Genomic DNA, 6457 nt, shown 5'->3' on the forward strand with positions numbered 1-6457 from the left:
TATAGCTGGTGAGTAAAAAATACTTTTGCAGCCGGGCGTGGTGGCGCACGCCTTTAATCCCAGCACTCAGCACTCGGGAGGCAGAGGCCGGCAGATTTCTGAGTTTGAGGCCAACCTGGTCTACAAAGTGAGTTCTAGGACAGCCAGGGCTACACAGAGAAACCCTGTCTCGAAAAAAAAAAACCAAAAAGAAAAAAGAAAAAAAAAGATACTTTTACAGCCATGTGGTACAGAATTTCCCAAAGAAAAGAATGTAAGTGTGAGAGTAACAATGCCAAGGATGGACCCAAGCACCTAGATGTCCCTAGGTATGAAAGAGCTTGAGGGAGACAATGGGGAGAGAGAGGGCTTGAGCTCTGTAAACAAGAAGCTTCTCTTCGATGCTGGTTGTGGTTAATGAAGACTCAACTGGTAATTAGTATTGTAGGTGCAAAGAGCTTTGTTCCCCATTTTTGAGTAAGTATCATTTCAGTTTTCTATTCACTAGCTTTATTCTATTTCCTGTGTCTTCCTTGGAAGCAACCTGAAGGCACAATCCATAGTACTTTCATTGTGTTTTCTAAGTGTACAGAAGCAAGTGGGTATTGCTCAGAGTTGAAATGTCCTGCTTCTGCAGAGATCACCCATGTGGTGTTATTTAATTATTAAAATAATGAGATGAGCAATTCCCTCAATGTTTCTCGGGGCTTCTGTATATAGATGCATGACTTCTGTATAATCACCCCTGGTTTTCTGAAATCCATTCTCAAAGCCCAGAGCTTCTCACTGACAAACTCACTGACTGATATATGTGAAAAGGTGAAAAGACATGCAGGTTTTTTTTTAAGATTTATTTATTTATTATATATAAGTCCACTGTAGCTGTCCTCAGACACTCCAGAAGACGGCATCAGATTTCGTTACGGATGGTAGCGAGCCACCATGTGGTTGCTGGGATTTGAACTCGAGACCTTCGGAAGACCTTCGGTTAAGTGCTCTTAACCACTGAGCCACCTCGCCAGCCCAAGACTTTATTTTTTTTTTTTTAGTTTTTTCAAGACAGCATTTCTCTGTGTAGCATTGGATGTCCTGGCACTCACTCTGTAGACCAGGCTGGCCTCGAACTAAGAAATCTGCCTGTCTCTGCCTCCCAAGTGCTGGGATTAAAGGTGTGTGCCACCACTGCCCGACATGCAGTTTTAATGAGAGAGAAAAGACTGTGGTCAATATCTCACTACTGGTAGTCACCAAAATGCCAACTCTTTTGAGATTGGAAAAGAATCAAGCCAATAAAGAGCCTTTCATTTGTGAAATATATATGTATGAAATATATATGTGTGAAATATATGTAATCTATATGTATATAATTATGTATATTATATAATTATGTATATAATGTAATATATTTGATGTATATAATTTATATTATATAATATAAATATTTTTATGTGTATCAATGTTTTGCCTGTATGTGTTTATGTGTACCACATGTGTGCCCTTTAACCACAGAGGTAGGAAGAAGATGTTGGATCTCCTAGGACTGAAGGTTGCAAGCCACTTTGTGGGTGCTCAGAATTTTGATGGACCAGCTTGATTCCATCTTAAGAATGGAAGCCATTTTGTTATAAGGTCAGAATAAGGTCATTTCTGTTTGTTGAAAATTCATTTGACTATGCTTTAACCTGTTCCTGGAATTTGACATGCTTCTCACCCCATGGTGTTTGTCTCAGACCTTGAACACATCTTAATAACACAAAATCCTGCCAAGTAATTTTAAAATGTTTAGCAAAATTTCCATCTAACCAAAATTCTTCTAAAAATCACTCAACTCTTATAAAAACCCTATTCTTGCAGGGTTTTAGGTATCCATATAAAACCCTATCCTCTTGTTGAGTTTGATGTTGTATTCTCAAACCATTATTTAGGGAGATAACCCTGTCTGACAAAAAAAAAAAAAAAAAAAAAAAAAAANACATGCATAATTTGATCAAAGAAGTTGGGTAATGTTTTTGTGAGATTTTTTTTTTTTTTTCTGAACAGGGTCTCACTATGTAGGCTTGTCTCTATGTAGACCAGGTTAGCATCAAGCTCACAGGGATAGACCTGCCTCTGTTACCTAAGTGCTGGGATTAAAGGTGTATACCACCAATCCCAGCTACATTAAATTTTCTCAAAAACACAAATGAAAATTGTGTGAAATAGAGAGTCTGGAGTATGTGAGTATAATCCTAGCACTCAGGAGGCCGAGGCAATCTTGCTAGGCCTACCTAGCAAGACTCTGCCTCAAATTTTCCTTTAATAAATTTAAGTGACAATTACTTATGAAATCAGCAGACTGTCAGCTTATGCATTTCCATGGTGACTATTCGTACCAATAGAGCAGCACAATGAAACATTTGTTTCCTGACATGAGCTATGGGAAGCATTCTGAAGTGTCTCTGACCTTTGCTTTTCAGTACTGGTAAATCTGATTCTACTCAAGTCTTTGGTTCTAATTTCCAGTTTACAGCAGTTATCGGTATTGTTGTTATGCTTATAACCCAAGAACTCAGGGGTTTAAAGCAGGAGGATTGTTTTAAGTCTGAAGTCAACCTGGACCTCATGCCAAGGTTTAGGCCAGCCTTATCTAAAGAGTAAGATCCTACTTCAAAATAGATAAATAAATAAACAACTCAGAAAGTTAGACTTGGACAGAACAACAAAAGCCTGTTTCCTTAACAGGATCCAAGGGGAAAGAAACCATTACATTTAAGGGCTAACAGCCAAATGCAACAGATAGACCTTAAGCAGGTAATCATTGCAATAAATTAAGTAGTAAACAAAGGCAGCTGAGCCTGTCGGTAAAATCTGAATGTGAGCTTGCTATTGAATGAAGCCAAGAATTTTTTTATTAAATTTAGCAAGTGATAATGGAAGTATGGCTTTTGTAAAAATTCATATACTTAAAAAAAAAAAAACATTCTGAGTTGTGTTAAGGAAATGACAGAATGTCTGGGATTTACTCTTTAAAAAAGAGGAAATTGATCAGTGTTGGAGTGCTGACACATGCCTTTAATCCCAGCACTCAGGAGGCAGAGGCGGGTGGATCTCTGAGTTTGAGGCCAGCCTTATCTACATAGCAAGTTCCAGGACAGCCAGGGCTACAGAGAAACCTTGTCTGGGGAAAACAAACAAACAAAAAAAAAAAAAACAAGCAAACAAAAAGAAGGAGTAAGCAGAATAGGGGGAAATGTAGCAACCTCTTAGTTGTAGAACCTACCTTATGGAAGTACAGAGGCTTGTTATCACATTCTCTTCATTGTATAGCTGAGTGTGTTAATAAGTACTATCTTTCTGCAGTCAATCTCTAATTCCAACCTTTGCCTTTAATCACTTCTGCTCTTTCTATACTTCTTGAAAACCAGACATAGAGGAATAGCCACTATTTCTTCCCTTTTAAAGCCATGTGTTCTTCAAGACCTGCATAAGATCAGTCCAGTCAACATTCCAGCATAAAACAGGGAAAGACTCACAAACCCAACCCCTAGTTAAGGAATTCTTGAGAGCTGGTGGCTTCAGGGGAGGGAGAGTCAGTTTTCTCCAAGGGTGTGACTCTGGTAGGTCTATCTAGATCCAGTGAATGACCCCACACCCATGAGTATATAGACAGCCCAAACTGGAATCAGTGAACTATATAAAAATAAGAATAAAAGCCAGGCATGTTGGTGCACATCATTAATCCCAGCACTTGGGAGGCAGAGCTAAGCAGATCTCTGTGAACTCAAAGCTTCTCTGGTCCTTATAATGAGTTCCAGGCTAGTGAGAATTACATGGTGAGACCCTGTCTCACTATGTCCATCACATATTGTTCATACTGAACAGAAAGGAAAATCTTAGAGCATTGCAATTCTAGTCTTTTCTGTCTTCAAGACCCCAAAATTTGGGAGGAGAAAGTGAGACCTTTAGCTTGAAAACTACTACGCCTAACTATTTATTTTCAGAACCTAGGAAGCCTTGACTTTTACCTTCGTGTTTTCTACCAACCACATTCTTGCTGTTGTCCTAGATTATAATACTTTGAAGCAAGATATTAAAAGATGAGTGTGTGTATCTACAGAAAACAAAAAGAAAAGAAGAAAGTAACAAAGACTTTGATGTCATCTTTGTAGTTGAAAGGCTGACTAGCACCTCTGCTCTTACATAGCCCCACCTCCACTCCCAGCATCGATGCACAAGGGGCAATACATACATTTATTCACAAAAATACAGGTTGTCACAGCAAAACTTTATCAACAAAAAAAATTTGATTTAAAAACAGGTACATTTTTCAAACAAAACAGTCTATACAAATGAAACTGAATGAGCTTCAACTTTAGACTTAGGTGACACTGTAGGCTAATAATTCTCATCAGGGGTAATCTGCTCCCCCAATGTCATTTGACAATGACAGACACAGGATTGCCATAGCTAGAGAATATATTGACACTATGTAAAGGGTAGAAAGTAGGTGGTGTGGTTTGGATAAAAAATTCGACCAAATTTATGGTAGGAAACTTGATTCCCCAATGGAATGTTCAAAGGTAGGGCTTGGGCAAATGATCAGCAGGTGTGGTATATGCTGATTCCTAAAGTGTGTTAACCTTTGCCTTCCTTTTCTGGTCCTGGCTGAGAGCCTTGCATCTCTCTAACAGGTCACCTTCAGAACTGGCTGTGTACTGAACTTCCTTCCACACATGCATCCAGCCAGTACTAGCCAGCCAAGTGTGCAATTTCTAAAGGGCCCAGGGGCATCTTTACCCAAGCTGTCATGGCTGTAGTTTAAAACTATTTCTTAGTCTCTGCCCTTCCTGATTTGATCTAATAGTCAGAAGCTGACTCAATTGATTCTGCAATTAATGAAATCTGCATTTTCCTAAACCAAAGGAAACTTCCTCTGGTTTATTTTCTTAGAAACCCCTTGATAGTTGTCAGAGATGAGACAGAAACGGGACTAGCATCAGTACCTGATGAATAGTTACAAAATAAATGAAGCTTGACCAAATTAGAAATTGATTTAGAGTCTCACCACCACTTGGGAATAAAGAAAAAAAAGTGTAATGTATGTAGGACTATAGACAATAGCTTGTATAAATTTCCCCAGTTTTTTATGACATCTAGGATCTGGTAGCTTTTATTTGTGAAACAAATAGGAAGAGGGAGTTAGACAATAAGTAAATATGGAAGTACTGTCATACAATTTTCTAGTTTTTCTTCTTGTGTTTTTTGAGACAGGGTCTATGTAGCACAGGCTATCTCTAAACTCATAACCTGCCTGCCTCTGCCTCTTAAACTCTGGGATTACAGGTGCAGGCCATCATATCTGGATTATTTATTTGTATCTTCTTTATTTAATGTAGGCAAAATGTTATTGTGCCTTGTGTAAAAATTATCCTTGTATTGATCAAATGTTGTTCATATCTGGTTGTTATCCTTATTCTAAGAATCTCCTTTTTAATGTTGTATAAACATTGCTCCTCAATTATTACCTGATAAATTATTACCAATAAAGCTAACTGATCAGCCAGGGATTGAGCAGGGGAGAGAATAGGGCTGGACTTCCTCCCAACCAGCAGAAAGAGGAAGAGGGAGTGAGAGGAATTAAGCCATGGGGGGAAAGTACAGGAGAGACCATGAGAAAACACCTGAAGTCGATCAGTACTAAAATGTAAGTATCACAGAGATTTTGATTGAGAAGTAGCCAGATTAGTTTGGAGGGTTAAAATAGAGTAATACTACTCAGTTGTTGTACATTTAAAGCTTGTTAAATAAATATACTAGCTCAGTCTCAATTATTTGGGAGCTAACTGAATAAAGAGAAAAACTGTGGCACATTGAAAAAAAAAAGCCACAAACAAGCCAACTCTTCCTTTCTGTGGCCACCAAAAATTAGTTGTTTCTATATGAGGATTATATAAAACCAAGGACATAAATTAAGGCAAGGTTTTTGTTGTAAGAACCACTAGATTAGTTATAAATGGCACAAATTAAAGAGTAGAAGAGATAATCTAATTATCACACTGCTCAAATCAGTGGCCTTCTCTGCGCATGTGTAACAGTTGTACAGCTGGGTCTCCTAAAGTAGGAGCAGGAGCTGTCTCTGACCACATTGCCTGCCTTTGGATCCCTAACTGGGCTACCTGGTCTAGCCTCAATAGAAGATGTCCCTAATCGTATAACAACTTTAAATGCCAAGGCTAGTTGATATCCATGGGAAGCCTCCTCTTTGCTGAGAAGGGGAGAAGGGGTGGATGGCAGGAGGGGAGGGAAGCAGGAGAGACTGAGAGGGGAGGAGAGAGGGGAAGCTGCAATCAGGATGTAAACAAATAACCAATTTAAGAAAAAATTCAGTACCCTTTGTAATATCCAAAATAAATTCAAGACCACCCAGTACCTTTCCCCCTCAAAAAGGACTTTCCAAATTGTACAAGCAGGCAAAGTGTAGAGCCAGATAAGGAAACTG

The sequence above is a fragment of the Mus caroli genome, chromosome 16 (genome assembly GCF_900094665.2).
Source record: "Mus caroli chromosome 16, CAROLI_EIJ_v1.1, whole genome shotgun sequence".
NCBI lineage: Eukaryota > Metazoa > Chordata > Mammalia > Rodentia > Muridae > Mus > Mus caroli.